Source organism: Saccopteryx bilineata, chromosome 12, assembly GCF_036850765.1.
Source record: "Saccopteryx bilineata isolate mSacBil1 chromosome 12, mSacBil1_pri_phased_curated, whole genome shotgun sequence".
NCBI lineage: Eukaryota > Metazoa > Chordata > Mammalia > Chiroptera > Emballonuridae > Saccopteryx > Saccopteryx bilineata.
The window spans coordinates 48,190,313-48,210,118 of NC_089501.1; positions in this window are offsets into that span (position 1 = coordinate 48,190,313).

Sequence of the window (19,806 nt, forward strand, 5' to 3'; positions counted from 1 at the left end):
TCCAGCTAAAGAAAAATACAAAAAAAAAAAAAAAGAATTTTTTTTGCTGAGTTTTTTGTATACCTATTGCCAATTATTTTCCAATACTGCATAATCGACACATCAGAAAAAATTCTCTCTTCAATTTCCTTTCTCTGGCTACTTCTCCCACCCTCCTATTTCAATCAAGACCACAGCACAGCCTAGACCTATTGTATAGCTATCATTGTGACATTTAACTTTTCTATCAGTTTGGAAAATTCCTTAACTTCCATGTTGATTCCATTTCTTGGATCTTGAAACTTTCTATTTTTTATGAAGCACATTCTTCTGAAGTTTGGTAAGTGAGGGTATGTGAAAAATAACATCTGAGGATTTTCATAAGTTGATATAAATTTATGAATTGATAGTTTATAAATTGACAGTTTTGATGGGTATAATATTCTAAGTTGGAAATGGCTTTCCTCCAGAATTTTGAATATATCTATCTTGTTGTTTTCCGTGATGCTGTCTAGGAGTGTAATGCCATTCTTATTTATTTATTTATTTTAAAAAACAAAATTTATTGAGCTATATCCTACATGAAGTACACTAATCTTAAATGTAGAACTTGACAGATTTTTACATATGGAAAGAACCCCCTACTATTTATAATCAGAATAACACAGAACATTTCCTACCACCCCCAAAAGGCTTCCTGTGTCCTTCACAGTAAATCATTCTTGACCCCTAAACCTAACTGCTTTTCTGACTTTTGCCTGGTTTGAATATATTATAAATGGAAGTTTATAGAACATGATCTTCTATATTTGGCTTATTCTCAATATTATATGTCTGATATTGCATGTGGCAGTAACTCAATTTTTCATTTGCTGGATTTAATACTATTGTTAGTGAACATAATGAACATTTGGGGTGTTTGTAGTTTCTTTGCTTTTGTGAATAAAGATGCTATGAACATTCTTATGCAAATTTAAAAAAATGTGATTTGTTGTGTGTCTGTGTTTCTCTGGAAACTTTAAGGATATTTGCTTTTCCTCCAGTGCTTTCTAGTTTTATTATCTTAAGCGTGGGCTGTAGCATTCAACAGGTATGAGAACAAACGTCGGAGACTTTCAGGAGTTAAGATGTTACTTTATTGGCCAGTTTAACCTGCGCAGGGGCGAACTCCCAAGATGTCCAGAGACACCGTGCTCACGAGGAGCTGCAAACGGAAGCCGCACCTGGAGCTTACAGCCAGGCCCTTATATATCCTAAGTGAGCAAGCATAGTACAGAAGCAGATGTGGCAGTTTAGCTATTGGCTAGGGAGGTCACACACAGCATAGCAACAAGGGCCGGCATAGCAACAGGGGCCAGTTTTAGCTTAGTGGCAAATTTCAAACCTAAACTTCTGATAAGGGTCTCTGACCTTCTTTGTTCCCAGCCTCACAGGAGCCATATCAGCACTTACTGTTCCTTCAATAGTTACACTCTTTGCAGCACTCCCTGTTCCTTCAATAGTTACACTCTTTGGCAGCCCCAGTACTCCCTGAATCTAATATGGGCTTCTTATTTATTTGTTTCTTCCAATCTTGTGGTCCTGAGAAACTTTTTTAATTTTGTTTCTTTAACAGTTTTTCCCCCTACATTTTCTCTGCTGTTTATTTTTAGGTCTTCTACCAATGAAACTTTGGACTCCTTGGTCTTATCCTCTAATTTTCAGCTTTTCTACCTTATTGTCCACATAATCCTTTTTGTTTTGTTTTTTTATGGAAGATTTCAAAACTTTATTGTATCCATAATTAAAAGTTTATTTTAAGTTTCCAAGTGCTTTTTCTTATTGTCTTATTTCTTGGGGCAGTGCGGGAGACAGGGATGACATTTCTATTGCCTCGTTTTCAGAACATCACTTAGTCCTCCTGTTTTGACCTTCAGCCCTCACCCTATTTTTTGCTGTGCCTGGTACATGGAAGTCTGTTTCCCTCAGAGTTTATTTCTGCACTGAAGTGAATTTTATTTTCCTCTGTTCCTATGTGTGGTGGGCACAGAGGGCTATGCCTGGTAGTGTAGAATAGGAGATACCGGGACTCGAGCACTTCCACTAGTACACTGTTAACGAATGCCTCCTGTGTTAACAGAAAGGCAGGCATCATTGTTACTTTCTACCGTTTCTGATTCCCCCACATTCTGAGCTTTTCCAGGTTCCTGTGGGGTATGTGGGCACACTTTTCATTCATATTTCATTCTGTAAATTCTTCAGTTATAGATTCCTAAATTTTACTAGGTCACCTGATTTTCATCTTCCAAATGATAGTTTCATTGACTGTTGTGTATTCTCTTGTTCTCTTGGTTCTTAAAGTTTTATAGCTTTTTATGCATTTTATTGTCATTTTATTGAGGTTCTTTGAGGGAGAAGAAAGTATGTGGTCTTAGATATATTTCAAAATATGCATGTATTTGTTTTCTAGTCTCTCATCAATTCCTTTGCTACCATCAGTTTTTCTATTTTTTCTCTATTTTCAATGTATTTTTGTGTATTTGTACATTATATATTTGGGGGGGGTTTGGTGAGCTTTTTGTGGGTGGTTATATATGGGCAGGATTTCAAATTCAAAGTGAATAAAAAGATTGTTTGCAAAAACCTAGACAAGGAAATAATGATCTCTAATAATCAGCATGCACTTACTAAAAACAACTAGTATTAAACCAGTTTCATTGCTTTTTTTTTCTTTTTTTTTTACAGGTCTGTACCAATGTCAGTTCTTCTGTTTCTACAGAAATAACACTATTCCTTTTATTAAAAGTGCTGAACATAAAAATTGGAAACTCCTTTATTTGAACTCTAAATTCAATGCATTTAGCATGAAAATTATTTTTGAATCAGATGAACAGAATAAGTTTTGCCATTGCAGCAAAGAAGAGATCATTTGTACTTTATACTTTATCAACATAAATTAAATATGTTCTTACAGAGTTGGTTTTGCCATATCAGTTTGATAATTGGAGGAAAATCTCAGTGGAAGACAATAGGTTTGCTACTCATTAATAATTTTTAAGAATCACACTCTAGGAGACAGGTACTTTTTAAATTTTCTTTTTTATTCTTTCCACATAAATGTCCTCTGATTGTTTTTTTGTTTTTTTTTTTAGAATTCCAGCTAAGTCTTCAGAAATTTCAAATGAAATATTGAAAAACTATTCTGAATGGAATAGCCAAGTGAATTTCTGCAAATAAACAACAAATTTGAACATCATGGGATTTTGTGATATGCAGAGGAGTTGGTTAGTGTTTTATAACTATAAATAGAACAATCTTATTTCTCAGTTTAATAGTATTTTTCTATCTTAATTGTGATATTAAACATTTGAATATCTTTGTTCTAAGTTTATCCCACAAACAAACCAATGTTGGTAAAATGTTTAGAGACCAGGTTGTATGCATTTTTCTTAATGCTTTTTATCTGAAAATAAATGAAAAAAAAAAACCCAATTTACAGTTCTCTTACAAACCAATTTGGAATAAAACTCTTATTAAATTAGTTTTATGAGACTTTAAAATTAAATTTATTAGCTGTTTCAAAAACTCATAACTCTTTGCACAGAAGACCTGGGTTATATTTTTAGGACCAGAAACTGGTTACTCTAAATCTAAACCTTGGGTTCTCATCCAAACAATTGGAAGGTGTAAGGTTGAGATAAAAATAGAGCAAGAATATTTAGGTCAGTGATGTTATCTTTCTAATTATTATGATTTTGTAAGACCTAATGAAAATTGGAAATATACATTGTTAATAGAATGTGAACAATACTCTGCTTCTAATTTAATAGATGAAAAATATTACTTAGAGGTATAGGATGATAGAATCAGAATACTTAAATACTTTGAAAGACTTCTCAGAAATACCAATTTTAGGAATAAAATGAGTTGAGACAAGTTTCATGTCTTTGTACAGATTTTATTAGCTAGCAGTATACAGAATATTAAGTTGCCAATGTAAAATGACTTTTATATCATTCATTATTTACTTTTCAGGGACATTAACAAACATATATAATAAGTATCTTGCAGTTTTATTATTTAATGGGTATTTAACTATATTAACAAATTATGACCTGCTAGATAACATGGGAGATTTGCTTGAAAAATTGTTTTATGAGTCATAAAATTTTCAGTCTAGAATATATTAAGCAAGTTTATTTTCACCAGTTCTCACTCATTTCTTTCATCAGGTTACTGACAAGTAACTTTCCTTCAATTCTGTTGCTTTTGGCTACAAATATCAGGAAACCTGGCTGAAAATGAAAAACAGAAAGAAATTTGTTTCTCACATAAGAAGCCCTGTGGTAGGGCAGTTCCAGGATTGCTGCAGTTTTCAAGTGAGGTCTGTCAAAGTCCATACTGTGTTCAGGCAAGAAGGGGTGAGTCCTGTGTTAAGTGTTTCTTTAAGAACATTCACTAGTTTCTCAGGAGCCATGGTTCTGACACAAGCCACACCTAATTTAGGCAGAAACAAAGAAGTATAATTACAATGATTGGTTTAGCATAATCAACCATCCTTGACGGAATTTGGGAGTGGCACATGAAAATGCAGGGCTAGCAGGTGTGGGAACCAGGTAGGGCTGTGTGGGGACAAAAAGGGAACACCTTCGAGTCTGCTGTGGAAGCATGTAAATACTTAGTAGTGAACCTGGTGCTATCTGGTTCTTAAAGTCTTCCCAGTTCCTAGACCAGAGTCTTCACTTCCGGCAATGCCCCGCCCCCTTGCCCTCCAATAATTGACTCCTTCTTCCTCTTCCTCTTTTCTCTGCTCCTTCCTTACTACTCTCTTCCAGGAGCAGAATAATCCCCCTTTTTTTGTATAAAGACATTTACCCATAATGACTTGTTGCCTTGGAATTTTCCTACAGGTCTCATTTTCTTTAGAAATTCATCAAGGTGTTTTCCCCAAACAAAAACAGAATGCTTCCTGAAATTTATTCAATGTGAGCTAGTACCATCGTTTACTTTTCTTATTCTTTTTTTTTTTTTTTTTTTTTTTTTTACTTTTCTTATTCTTTACACAGTGGGTTGACATAAAAACAGAATGGGAAATTGCATTAAGAAATTTCTTAGAAATCTTTATGACTATATTGGTCAGGGTTCTTCATAAAAACAGAACTACAGATGTCTATAAGAAATTGACTCTCATGATTAATATAGGAATGGGTTCACACACCAGTAAATATGAAGGCTGACAAGTGCCAAGATCTACAGGGGGAGTTGGCAGCTGGGAACCAAGGAGGACCGGTGACGTACTTTCACGTCGAAGACCAGCAGTCTTGAGACACAGGAAGAGCTATTGTTTCAGTATGAGTGTGAGAGCAAGAGAAATCTGATGTCCCACTTTGAAGGCCTCCCGTCCCCTTTGGGCTGCACTTTGCTCTAACACTGCTGATTTCCCTCCATTACCTTGCTTTTTCCAATTCTTTACCACAATGTAGAGTGATCAGCATGACATCCAACCCAGACCTTTGATCATGTGAAGCACTAATTAGTACAGGCATACCTCGAAGACATTGCAGGTTTGGTCCCAGATTATTGCAATAACTCAAGTATTGTAATAAAGTGAATCATAATCCTTTTGCCTTCAATTTGCAATAAATAAATGAATAAATAAATAAACATTAAAGGAAAGTGTAATAAAATGAAGACCTGTAGTTACCAAATGTATTAAAACTTAATTTGCTCTTAAACTGGTGGAGCAAGTAGAGAATTTTGGAAGCTTTTGTGTCTTTATCTCCTTAAGATTTAAATTCAGAAAGTTCTAATCGTGTGGTGCCGTCTGGTGCTCTGACAACCTTTACAGAATCAAGTAAGGTGATTGTTTTCTTTTTCAGTATGTTTCTCATTGTCAATAAAATTCTTTCTGGCCTTTCTTCATGGACCAGAGTCAAGTCTTCCTCAAAATCTAACTTAAAACCATCCTTGGGGTATTCATTCGGTGAATGGCCTTTGAAGTACTTTGGTAATTTCATGTTTTATGGAAGTAGATTTTATTCAAATAAAAAGGGTTTGATCCTCTTTTATTGTGCTTCTGAAAAAGTTATTAGACTTAAAATGTGATGGATTCATGCAGTAGCTTGCCTAAGGCCTGAATTTCCTTCGCTTGTTTTTTTCTAAAGTGAATTATAGGAATAGGTGCTCTGTCGGCCTTTTCCATGATTCTGGGGTAGGTAAAGCAGTTATCTGAGCTATTTTGATTTTCATTGTCTGTATAAAGCTATCTTAGAGAGCATTGTTTCAAATACAAACATTTAAACAAGGAGCTATCACAAAACTCTGAATGGATCGCTAAGAAGGCAGTCTCGCAGTCTCTCGGAAAAGAAAGTAGCTCTAAATTTATTTTTGGGAGCAAGAGAGAGTAAGTGAACAAGCAAATTGCCTGTTCTGCAGAAACTCTTATTCTCCTTACAATGTGTGTTGGCTATGACAGAGGCATGGATACATAAGTTGTCTAATGCCATTAATATTGTGGCCTCCTTGACTTGGATCAATTATATGGGCCATATTTGATCTGTTTTAATATTTATTTTTATTCTTATGTCATAAAGTAATTTTATTAAAATTGTATACCAGGGGTTGGGAAACTTTTTGGCTGAGAAAGCCATGAATGCCACATATTTTAAAATGGAATTCCGTGAAAGCCATACAACGACCTGTGTACATTACGCATTATTCAATAAAAATTTGGTGTTGTCCCGGAGGACAGCTGTGATTGGCTCAAGCCACTCGCAACCATGAACATGAGTGGTAGGAAATGAATGGATTGTAATACATGATAATGTTTTATATTTTTAACATTATTATTATTTTTATTAAAGATTTGTCTGCAAGCCAGATGCAGCCATCAAAAGAGCCACATCTGGCTCGCGAGCCATAGGTTCCCTATTCCTGCTGTATAGCTTTGTTATTATTTTTATATAAAAATTCCTAGTTGTCTGTTTTTTCCTTTAATGGGTATAACAGTTGCTCCTAATTATTGTTATAAAAATATTTCTTAACCTATTTCTCAGAGCCTTATTCCTAATCTTTTGAGACTGGAGTGACTGGTACATGTCAGTCCACATCACCGAAAGGCTTATAGGGTTATGTATATATGTATGGGGAAGGAAAAACTCATGGTCTTATGTCAGCATGCAGAGGAAAATACAGCTGAATGGCGACGTTGGTAGAAGAGCGAGTAGTTCAAGATCAATCGTAAGATTTCTCTAGTTTATCAATAACTGGAGAAGAACATAACAGGTTTTATTTCTGCCATCTCACATTGTGCTGATTTTCAGAGTTAAGTGCAGGTGAGAATGCAAATTTAGTTATTAATTAGTGTTATGTGTGGAATTGTGACCCCTAGCTAAAGCAGGTTGGAGCCTTAACCCCTAATCCCAACTTCCTCAGAATGTGACCTTATTTGGAGAGGTACAGAGGTGACTGAGTTAAAATGCAGTCATTTAGGGTGGGCCCTAAGCTAATATACTGTGTGCTTATGAAAGTGTAAATTTTGGGTACACATGCCATCTGCATGTGGCATCACAGAGCTAGGAGTTCATATGAAGGTTGGAATACTGCTGCCACAAACCAAGAAGCTACCAGAAGATGGAGGACATGCCTGAAAGATGGAAGAGCCTTGCCTTGGTCGTTCAGAGGGAGCATGGCTCTGCCAACAACTTGATTGCCAACTTCTAGCCTGAAGAACTGTTAAGAAAATAGATTTTTGTTGTTAAGCCACTCAGCTTGTGTAACTTTGTTACAGCCGACCTAGCAAACTAATGCAATTAGTTAGTATAGGTCATGTCAGATGGTGTAATAAACAAGTCTTCAAATCCTAATGTATAAATACAATGAAAAGTTGTTCTTGCTCATGTGGATTCCAGTGACTTTGATTGGAAAACAGCCTTCTATATAATCACTAGGAAGTCCAGATTCTGTCTATCCTATGACTTCAATCCCTGTGGTGTTGAGTCTTTGCTGGGTCCTCTGTATTCACACAGTTATGGTGGGATGAAGGGGGGGATGGAAGGGAGAAAAGTTATATGTGATCAAGGACAGAAAAGGATGGTCTTAGGAGTTTAATTCTTCCCTTGGAGCTCAGAAATGTACTGGTAATTCCATATCATTATTATCAAATAAGGTTCAGATATTTTAAAGCACTTTATACAAGACACTTCTAAATCACTTTACATGCAACAGCTTATTTGTCTTATTTTGTTAATTGTTGGTAGCATCACTAACCTCGTTTACAATGAGAAAACCAAGGATCAGAGAGCTTAAGGAACTTGCCCAAGATCACACAGATACATGCGGTGGAGACAGGATTGAAAGCCTGCCAATCTAACTGCAGAATCTATAGTTTTAGCTCATATACTAGGTAGCTTCCGTGTGTACGCAATGTACTTATGAGCATTTACAACAGTTCACAGTCATTTATATTCATGGTCGTCATTTGTACTGAATTGAATGAATTCCACGTCATGAACAAACAGCCAGAAAAGAGCCTTACGGGAAAGGAGATGCTTACAGCTCCCCCAGGAGGGAAGGAAGGGGCACAGGAAAGGCCATTTGTTCACAGCTACTCCTGCTCTCAGTATACTGTAAAAGCCCAGAAATTTGTCTTTAGAATTTGGACTTTTCCTTTCACTCCGTTTCCCTTGAAGTGCCCACTGCCTTCTTCTCATGGCCTCTCCCATTCAGGAGAGTAAAGATGTTTACTGTGTTATTTTCTCAGACTTATTCTGACCAGTCTATTACCTCCATTCGAGTCATTGCTCCTCTAGGCTTTTTATTTTTTAGAGTTAGATTTGGCTGCAAATAAAGAATATTCCCCCAAATAAAAAAGCACTTAAATAAGACAGGAGTCTGGTTCTCTTTCGCTGTAGAGCTGGATGCAGGCATGGAGGGCTGCCTTAGGGGCCCTGCTTCGTGAAAGCCTCAGGCACCCAGGTGACTTTTCTCTCATTCCTCTGGCCATTTGCAAGGCCGCATCCTGTGCAAGACACCTGTTCCAGATCAGGCTGTCACACCTGCATTCCAGACAGCAGGAAAGAGAAAGGGGGGAGGGGGGACAAAGGACACACTTCTGTTTTTCAGGACCCTCCTAAAAGTGTAACACAGACCACTTCACACCCATCCCTTTGCCCAGAACTTAGTCAAGTGGACACAGCTAACTGCAAGGGAGGCTCCCAGCGGAAACCAGGCATTCCATCATAGAAGACAAAGAAAATCAGATGCTGGGGCCAAACCAGCAGTCTCTGCCACGTGCGATCGCATCCTAACGGCGGAATAGAAACTTACTGTCTATGCTGAAGAAATTTCAGATACTAAGCGCTTTAGAAGTGAGGAGCAACTGAGCCACTTCACCCGCAGGTGTTGTAAGGTACCAAAAGCTACAGAATTAATATTAATATTTTGGGAGGCTTGAGAAACATTTTGTTGATTTGGTTAAGGTGTGGATAGAAATTGTGAGAATAGTCTCTGTACTGTGTGATTGGCATGACCAGGATGGCCCTTGGCATTGTATTGTCAATGCAAAGGGGAGGGAAACATGGATCCCCAGACATTCTGCCACACTTGTGGGGAAAAGGGTGAATGGCTAGCCAGGTGCAGGGAGAGAAAAACCAAAATAAACCTTTTCTCATAACAATGAGCCATTTGCGGGCATTTGTCCCCACGGAAACTACCTCTCCTATGTAAATGCGTGTGGTTAACACGTGTGACTCTGGACAGAGAGATAGCAGATGAACACTTGATAATATAGGAATGCCTTTTAATATGTAAAGAGACATCTTTCTACCATTGTGTTGGCTTGTAAACTTTGTTTTCCCCAAAAGGATGTATGGCTTGCAAATTGAACGTGGTCCTATCATGTTAAAGGACATATGACTATAACCAATAGTGGTAAGGGGCTCCTAATTACAATTTTGCTTCTGTACTTCCCACTTACAAAACTATAAAAACTAAGTAGAACAAAGGGCCGGCGCGCTCTCCGTCAGATTTCTGTCCGAGTTGCCGCCGCTTGGCCAAGCTAGACAATAAAGCTTTGATGTGTAATCCACGGACCTTGTTCGTGTCTTCCATGTTTTGGGTCCCTCCGAATTAGGCTTAACAAGAAGAATGCATTTTCTGTAAAGTACCTGATCTTTGACTCGGAATCATTGCTATGCTTAAAGCCGGACTTCAGGATTCATCTCCAGCTGTCTAGGGTGGGGTTTAGGCAGAATTGGTAGGACCAACTTTTTTTTTTCTTCTCTTTGTTTTCTTCTGCATTATTCTTAGATCTGTGCAGAGATTCTGGATCTGGAGGGTGTGAACCTCTTTCCTGCTTGGTCTTGTCTGTATTTGTGCCACTGCCTCAGGCTTGGGTCACAGCACCCACTCCAGCCTGGCAAGTCTCTTGCTTCTGATTTCATTCCCACCATTCCTTGTAACGAAGCATTTACTCAGGGTACAAGGACAGATTCGAGCATCTCTAAAACGCAGGTGGGAGGTTCGTGGTGGTTATAGTGACGGCATTAAAGGTAGGAAAACAGGAACCACATTCCACTATTATGCTCGCTGTCACAATATTTTTGTTGCTGTGTTCTCAATCTTTTTATTTTTAAAAATTTTTTTAAATTTTTTAATTTTTTCTTTTTGTATTTTTCTGAAGCTGAAAACAGGGAGAGACAGTCAGACAGACTCCCGCATGTGCCCCACCGGGATCCACCCGGCACGCCCACCAGGGGGCGATGCTCTGCCCCTCCGGGGTGTTGCTCTGTAGAGACCAGAGCCACTTTAGCACCTGGGGCAGAGGCCAAGGAGCCATCCCCAGCGCCTGGGCCATCCTTGCTCCAATGGAGCCTCACTGCGGGAGGGGAAGAGAGATACAGAGAAGAAGGAGAAGGGGAGGGGTGGAGAAGCAGATGGGCGCTTCTCCTGTGTGCCCTGGCCAGGAATCGAACCCGGGACTCCCGCACGCCAGGCCGACGCTCTACCACTGAGCCAACCAGCCAGGGCCCTGTATTCTCAATCTTGAAGGTTTTCTGTCCTCTTCATTAACAAGATTTATATACTACACTAGGTGTGAGTAATATACGCTAAGGACTTTATTAGCATATCAATATAAAGCCATTTGTTTGACCAGTGAATACTTAATCTTAACTGATATGGAAATGAGAAAACTTTTTTTTTCTTTCCTGCCTTTTCCAAAACAATACAAATTAAAATAATTTTTAAGTTGCTTGATTCTTGGCCTTGTTTTCTCAGGAGACCCACTGTCTTCATTAATAAGTTATAACATTTCATATAAATGTAGTTTTTCTATATAAAACAATTTGGTGTATCTGTGAGGCAAATAGAAAATTTTGAAAATCATTTAAAAGAAAAAAAAAGCCAAAGGGAGCTGGAATTCACCCTTGTAATTTTTATTTGATTACAGGTTTTTGGCACATTTAATTGTCTGGCTGCAAGTATAAAATAGGCCCTTTATTAAAGCTGAAGTTGAGCCCACAAAATGTGAAGGGGGGAGAATGTTTCCATTTTAATAAAGCTAACATCAGTACTCTAAAGAGAAGCGCTGTTTTTGTCAGATTTTTTTCCTTTCCTGCAGGAAAATGATGCCCACTTTGTTAGCTTTGCTGTACTCACATTGAGCATGCTAATTGCAGAATGAGTCAGATTGCCATGCTCCTGTTAGAAACAGAAACTGAATGGACCTGCTAAGTGAAAACCGAGCCCAAACGGTAACCACTGACGGAAGTGTCTTCGCCTTGAGGCTTTATTTTGTTTACAAAGCTGGGCATAGTTAGAACTCCTCCTGTTTACAAAGATTTGTTCCGGTTATTTTTTTTCCCCAGACCCATTAGTATATGTTTCTTTTTTATTTTTTTATTTTATTATTTTTTTATTTTTCTGAAGCTGGAAACAGAGAGAGACAGACAGACTCCCGCATGCGCCCCACCGGGATCCACTCGGCACGCCCACCAGGGGGCGATGCTCTGCCCACCAGGGGGCGATGCTCTGCCCATCCTGGGCGTAGCTATGTTGGGACCAGAGCCACTCCAGCGCCTGAGGCAGAGGCCACAGAGCCATCCCCAGTGCCCGGACCATCTTTGCTCCAATGGAGCCTTGGCTGCGGGAGGGGAAGAGGGAGACAGAGAGGAAGGGGGGGGTGGAGAAGCAAATGGGCGCTTCTCCTATGTGCCCTGGCCGGGAATCGAACCCGTGTCCCCCACACGCCAGGCCGATGCTCTACTGCTGAGCCAACCGGCCAGGACCAGTATATGTTTCTTTAATCTTGGTTATACTGGATTATTTTTCATCCAGTACATTATAAATTACAGGTGTTTTCCTCTTTAAATGAAGGATAATTTACATCCAATATCTGTACCTATTTAAATTGTGTGAGTTCCCATTTGTCTCCTGCCTTCACTTCATAGTCATCTTTTTGGCTTTAGGCATGGAGTGGAAGTAGAGTGGGGGTCACATTCTGATTGTAATTTAAATTCCTCTGGTGACTAATGGCATTTTATATGTTTTTATGTGTTTCTGGGCCATTCCTATGATGTTTTGGGGGAAATGTCTTCTTTTTTCAAATATTTGATTATTTTTAACTGGGGGTTTGACCTAGTACTGAATGTATGCGCTCTTTACAGAGAGCGGTGTTCTAAATACAAGTCCTTTGTTTTATGTAGTCTCTAAATATCTTCTAGAAATGGTGCCTCATCCTTTTGTTTTCTTGTTCGTGTTATTCATTTGGAGATCAAAAGCTTTTGATTTTGATGAAGTCCAATTTTTCAGAATTTTCAAGGATTCTGAATATTGTGACCTAAGACATTTTTACTCACTCTAAGGCAGTAGCCACGGCCACCATCACAGCTGCCTGGCCCATGCAGGTTCGCATTTGATTCGGACAGCCGGTAATGAAACAATGGAGCCAAGAACTGGTGGGCCATTAGCTTTAATACTAGCTTGCACCTGGCAGGCAAGTAATAAAAACACTGGGCTCCAAAACCCACTCACTCAGTGCTCACAAAGCTACTGACTTATCCGAGTTTCCTAGAATCAAAGGTTTCTACCTCACCAGCCTTATTCACCTCTGTTTCCCATCCCCTTCTCTCTGCACAAACTGGCTTCTCCTTCAGCACTCCACCATCTTGGCTGCCTCTCCTCTCCTCCACGTGGCCTTTCTCTGCTCTCCTCCCTCCTCTCTGCCCTCCTCCTAGAACTCAATCACTCTTCTCCTGGAACAACATGATCTCTCTTCCTTTTAAAACCTTTTGGCGCAAAAGCCCTTCCCCAACACACATTAATACAGTACAATCATGCCCATCCCAAGCAATCACTTGGGTGACGGGCTTCCACGTGGGCAGTGCCATCTTTAACAAAGTGAGCATAATATATTTTATCTGCCCAACATTCACCCCAAGGTCTCAAAGATCTTCTTCCATGTTTCTTGTAGAAAAGTCTCATACTATTAGGTTTTACACTTAAGTCTGTATTGCATAGATTTTTATGCATTATGGAAAGCAGGGTTCAATGTTCATCTTTAAAATATGAATTTTTCTGTTGTTCCAGCACCATTTAATATAAAGATTCTCTTTTCTTGATTGAATCTCTTTGGCACCTTTACCAAAAATTAATTGAGAATATAACTACTGATGAACTTTCTGTTGTATATTATTATCTATATGTTTATTGGTTTACTAATTCCAAGCTATTCTTATTGCAGCTTCATAAAAATCTTCCTTATTTTATTGGTAAATTCTACAACTTTGTTCTTCTTTTAAATAATTCTGTAAGCCATTCTATAGGCCATTCTAGTTCCTTTTATTTACATGTGTTTTAAAATTAGTTTGACATTTTCTATAAAAATAAAGCATTGATTAAAATTGTGTTAAATTCATAGATCGTTTAGTTATAACTAACATCATAGTGATATTGGATTTTCTAATCCAAAAAATGTTATCTTTCTCCACTTAGGTCTTTAAGGGATTTTTAGATTCATTATTATTTTTTCAAATAGAAAATTTTACTTCTTCCTTTCTGATTCTTAAGCCTCATATTTCTGTTTCTTGCTTTACTAAGACTTTAATTATAATGAAGTTAGCTATGGTTTCTTGTTTTTTAAAATCTGAATGATGAAGTACCTGTTTTCAGTCTGGTAAGTTTTTTTTTTTTTTGTATGTTTCCAAAACAAGAAGTGGGAGGGGAGGCAGACAGACAGACTCCCGCATGTGCCCGACCAGGATCCACCCAGCATGCCCACCAGGGGGCGATGCTCTGCCCATCTGGGGCATTACTACAGTTGCAACCGGAGTCATTCTAGCGCCTGAGTCAGAGGCCATGGAGCCATCCTCAGCACCCGGGCCAACTTTGTTCCAATGGAGCCTTGGCTGTGGGAGGGGAAGAGAGAGATAGAGAGGAAGGAGAGGGGGAAGGGTGGAGAAGCAGATGGGTGCTTCTCCTGTGTGCCCTGGCCAGGAATTGAGCGCGGAACTTCCACACACTGGGCCAACACTCTACTGCTGAGCCAACCGGCCAGGGCTGGTAAAAATTTTAATGGTGAATGTGTGTTGAATTGTTATGTGCTTTTTCTACCTGTACTGGAACAATATAAATTTTAGCCTTTGTTATTTTAATATGCTGAAATATATATATATATATTTTTTTATAAAGGTGTTTATTTTTTTAATTTTTATTTATTTATTTAGGGAGGGAGAGAGAGAAAAAGAGAGAGAGAGAGAGAAGGGGGAGGAGCAGGAAGCATCAACTCCCATATGTGCCTTGACCAGGCAAGCCAGGGTTTTGAACCTGCAACCTCAGTGTTTCCAGGTTGACGCTTTATCCACTGCGCCACCACAGGTCAGGCTGAAATATATTTGATTAAATAAAAAGTTGTTTAAATCTATGTGGGTTTTTTTTACCCCGAAATATTTCATCAATTGCTGTGAGAGAAATGTTAAAATCTCTTAATATAATTGTGGAATTATCTAATTTCCCCCCCACACACAGCTGAATGTTGCTTTCAATTTTAATTTTTATTTATTTTTAGTGAGAGAGAGAAGGGACAGACAGGAAGAGAAAAAGAAGAGAAGCATCAATTCTTTGTTGTGGCTCCTTAGTTGTTCATTGATTGCTTTCTTATATGTGCTTGACCTGGGGGTGGGGGGTGGGGTGGTGATTTCAGCGAAGCCAGTGACCCCTTGCTCAAGCCAGCGACCTTGAGCTTCAAGCCAGTGACCTTAGGGCTCAAGCCAGTGATCTTGGAGTCATGTCTATGATTCCACAATCAAACCAGTATCCCTTGCTCAAATTGGTGAGCCTGTGCTCAAGCCAGTGACCTTGGAGTTTCAAACCTGGGTCCTCTCCTTCCCAGGATGATGCTCCATCCACTACACCACTGCCTGATCAGGCTGTGTATTGCTTTTTTGTTAGGTACAAACATATTTATGATTATATCATCTGGAGGATTCTTTCCACTTACCATTATGAAATGTCTGTCCTTATATCTAGTAATACTCTTTATCTTAAAGTCTATTTTATATAGCTTAAATACTATCCCTGTAATTTTCTTGCTTACTATGTGTATCACATTCCATCCATTTTTTTTTAATCAAACGGTGCTTTCCTATGTAAAATTCATCTCTAATAGGCAGCATTTTATGGCGGTTTTTACTTTTTTTAACCTCTGTGACAATATCTGACTCTTAATTAGATTATTTAGATCATTAACATTTAATGTAGTTATTTATATACTTGTAATCATGTCATCCATTTTATTAAATTTTGTTTTGTTTTGTCCCCTCTGGGTTTTGTGTTTGTTTGTTTTTAATGTTTGCTCTTTCCTGTCCTGGTTTCCTTAGGTCATCAGGATATGTTTCAGCATTCTATTTTAACTTTTATTTTTCCACACCTGAGTGTTCTTTTGCTATACCTGATTGCAGTTTAAAATAATTTTGTTTTCCTCTAAGGAAAACAATATATTTCTCCACTATTTCCCAGACTACTTAGAATTTATAGTGTATCATTTTATGTAAAATTGGAGAATTTTGAAATCAAGTAGACCTTTTTAATACCTAATTTTACCATATATACATTGTCAGGCATATTACAACTGTGTCCCTTAAGAACCTGGCAAGACAATATTATAATTTTTCTTTTAAAGTCAAAAGTGTTTGGTAGAAGTTGAGAACAAATACCCAGATATTTACCCTTTCCTAATGTTTTCTATTTGTTCCTGAAGATCTAAAATTTTCTTTAGAAAACATTTCTCTTTATTTTGAAGAAGTATATGAAACATTTCTTGTCCTGAAGGTCTGAGGGTGACATACTTTATCGGTGTTTCTTTGTCTTAAATTTTCTTCATTTCACCCTTATTCCTAACGATATTTTTCACTTGGCCTAGAATTCTGCTTTGACAGCTTTAAAGAAAGTATTCAGTAGTTCAAAGCCATCATTTCACTGCCCCTGCCCTCCATGGTTTCTAATGAGAACTCCGTAATTATTTACATTGTGATTGATTCTATTATACAGTATATATTACATCTTTTCTCCTCCTTCTCCTGCTCCATCTCCTCCTCTTCTTTCTTCTTCTCCTTATCTTTGGTGTTTTGAAATTTGAACTGTTAAATAGATAAGTATGATTTTCTCTGAATTTCCCTTTTTCTGGGGGGAATTTTCTGACTTTCTGAAATATGTAAATGCAGGACATTCACATGACTTAAGTTTGCGCCACATTAAATGTAAACGTTTCTTGCCTGCCCCATTTTCTCTCTCCTTTCCTCTGAATGGCTCTGGTGTGCAGAGTGGTCCTCTGCCGTTCATGGTGGGTGGAGTGTGCCATTCGAGTGAAGTTGTTTTGCTGCATAATTTGGCCTGGAGTGGGTTTGGTCAGAGGTTATTCTTTCATTCTGTATTGTTCAGACTTTTATATATTTTTTCAAGTACAAGTTTCAGAAACAAAGGAAAATGTGAAACAATTTAAGAGCATTCAGAATAAATCGTGATGACTACAAAGCTAGAAGGAACTGCTTATCAGTTAGAAGCAGTGAGCACATTCAGCCTGGCCAGGGGATAGTTTCAGAGGGAAACGAAGCAAAACTGGCCAACCTACAGGAGGGCCTCCAGGCAGGTCCTCAGGCTGCTCTGCAACTGGCAACTAGAGGGTGCCTGGATGGATTTCCTCACGCTGAGCGTGTCCCTCCCTGGATGAGACAAGGGAGCTTACAAACACAACTTCCTTGCTAAGATTTAAAAACAGATAGATTTCTATGGGTCTGGGGGAGTTTATACGCATTCCCTGCAGAGAAGGTCAGGGCTGACTCCGTTATCTCTCAAGGTCCTTCGGACCCTATCGCTCTATGACTCTATAATTAATAAGTGAAGGAGAAGATCGTTTAATTAATGTTACAATTAAATCTGCCTGAGGTATGCTTACATCCCTGGCATTTCTGAAAAAGCCCTAGATGTGGTTTCCTTGGAAAGGCCCTTATGGGAAGTAGTTAGAGGTTTACTTGCTGAGTTATCAAAGAATTGTCAGCCTTTTGGCATCATTGCAGAACTGATTTGTTTATTATAGGACAATGCTTGATAGAAAATTAATAATCATACACAATAGTATGGCAAGAGATCAACTGCTTTGCTTTTGGCAGGAGCTAATGATTTTTTTTTTTTTGCAAGAGCAGCATAATGCATGATTTTGTCTTCCATTTTTCACAAAATAAAAATTTGCATATATTTCTGCAAGAGTGAGCCATAGTATTGAAGAAAAACTAAGAATCATCTAAAACAATTGCTTAGCATAAATAAAAAAGATTGGATGTAACACAGCACAACAAAAATAATACTAGGCCTGCCTCATTGCACTGAATTTCTGCAGAGCACAAAACTTTCATCTGAAAACAAAACAGCGGAAATAATAAATGGATACTATAAATTAAAATGTGCGATTACAAGGGGGCATCCCCCAAATAATTTCCCTATAGTCAGTGTGTTCTAATTGAATTGGAAGATCTCTTTTTTTGTTGTTTTTCAAAACAAATTTTACTCTCCGAATAAAGGGAAATATTGTTGATGTTCTTTATTACAATATGCTATTGAACTAAAGACTCTAAGTCTTTTGCAAAATAGAGAATGTGACACAATCTAGTACAATAAAGCTGAATTTCTCTTATTATACAAAGCTTTCTTTTTCTACATTCAAATGATTTCCCAGTGATGCACTTAAACCCAGATTCATTATAACATATGCATTACTCCTTCTACTATGGTTAGAAAGTCTAGTTGTATTTCACAGAAAGAAAGGATGTCATAGCCGTTGTCAAAAAAAAAAGTCAGAAGGATATGAAACAACTCTTTCAGTTATCAAAAAAAAAAAAGTAACAGTTCATTTAATCTAAATACATTTGGATTTAACCCCTGTTTAATTACTCTAATTTTTATAATGACTAGTACTACACATAGTCTTCAATGATGAGAACTTATCTTTTCTGAGCTTTATACCTGATTTATTCACCTACAGGAGAATTTGTTTAAGGAATATTAGATTCTCTCTCTAAGAAAATGGACAAAAACTTTTGTAGTCACCATTAAAAATAAAACCCCCAGTAAATAAGCATACCGACATTTCTTATTATCAATTTCTACTCTGCAATCCACATTGCTATTGACTCTGCTGAAACGTGAATATAAAACATTTCTCCCTCCTACTTGCACAGAAATGATTTGGGGTGTGTGGCAGGTTAGTAAATGTTGGCTTTGGTCTTCTTCTACAGTTGGGGTGTTGACTCTCTATAGAGCCTATTTTATTTGGGCCACGAGGTCATGTGACCTCCTTAAACAGACGACTCTGTTGTGCTGACACAGCCGCCCTGTCACCACCACGTTCTCTGGAGCATCAACAACCACTGTGGCTGCTCCACCCTGTCACCATTTATCGGCTTAGTAAAATTGTGAGGATTGTCTTTAGCTCAACAAGGGAAAGCAGGAAGAAAATAAGGAATCAATAAAAAAAAGTAGTTTAAATGTACTGGGGATTAAAAGTAGGTTGACAATTCTTTATATGAAACCTAATACAATAATTAATAAATAATGATACAAGTAAACTCTCTTTCATGTACTCACAGCTGCCAACTTGCCCACGACTGTATTTTTGTTCTATTAAGTAGCCCTCTCAAACCTAGCCTTCGCCATTGACTTTTGCATGGGAGAGTTTTCCTGGCAATATTTTATATTAGAAAGAACTAATTAAACTAATTCCAGTGTTTGTTATATATTTGGGAAAATAATAATTCAACTACTTGGAAACTCAACATAATTTTCTGTGATACATGGTGACTTTGAAGTTTATTTTATTTTTTTAGAGAGAGAAAAAGAGTAATAAAAGCTACTAAATGTATGCTTAAAGATGTTATGTAGGATGTATTGCGGAGAAAGTAGAAATTTAGGCTGATGATATCTATGTAACCTTTCTACAAATTTGGTTACAATGTCATGGGAGAGCTGTACATCTATTGCTTTATTTCAAAAGTGACTTTCACTACCTTGTCAAGTCTTGGTGTATAGCTGATAGTTATAAATTGGCCAACCTACACCTGGAAAAACGTATGGTGCTTATACTTTCATTGTCTATAACTTTGGCTGAGTTAGCCTAAAAAGGAAATACATAGACACTGAGCCCAGGGATAAATAAAAATTAGTTCTTGTTTGAAAAACGTTGGGAAACTTGTCTTATAAATGACAACCTTAAGCTATTCTATGAAGTCTGTTACATGTTTGCATTTCACAGGGGAGTGTTTTGTTTTTTAATGTAGAATACAAAAACTTTTAGAAGTTGTA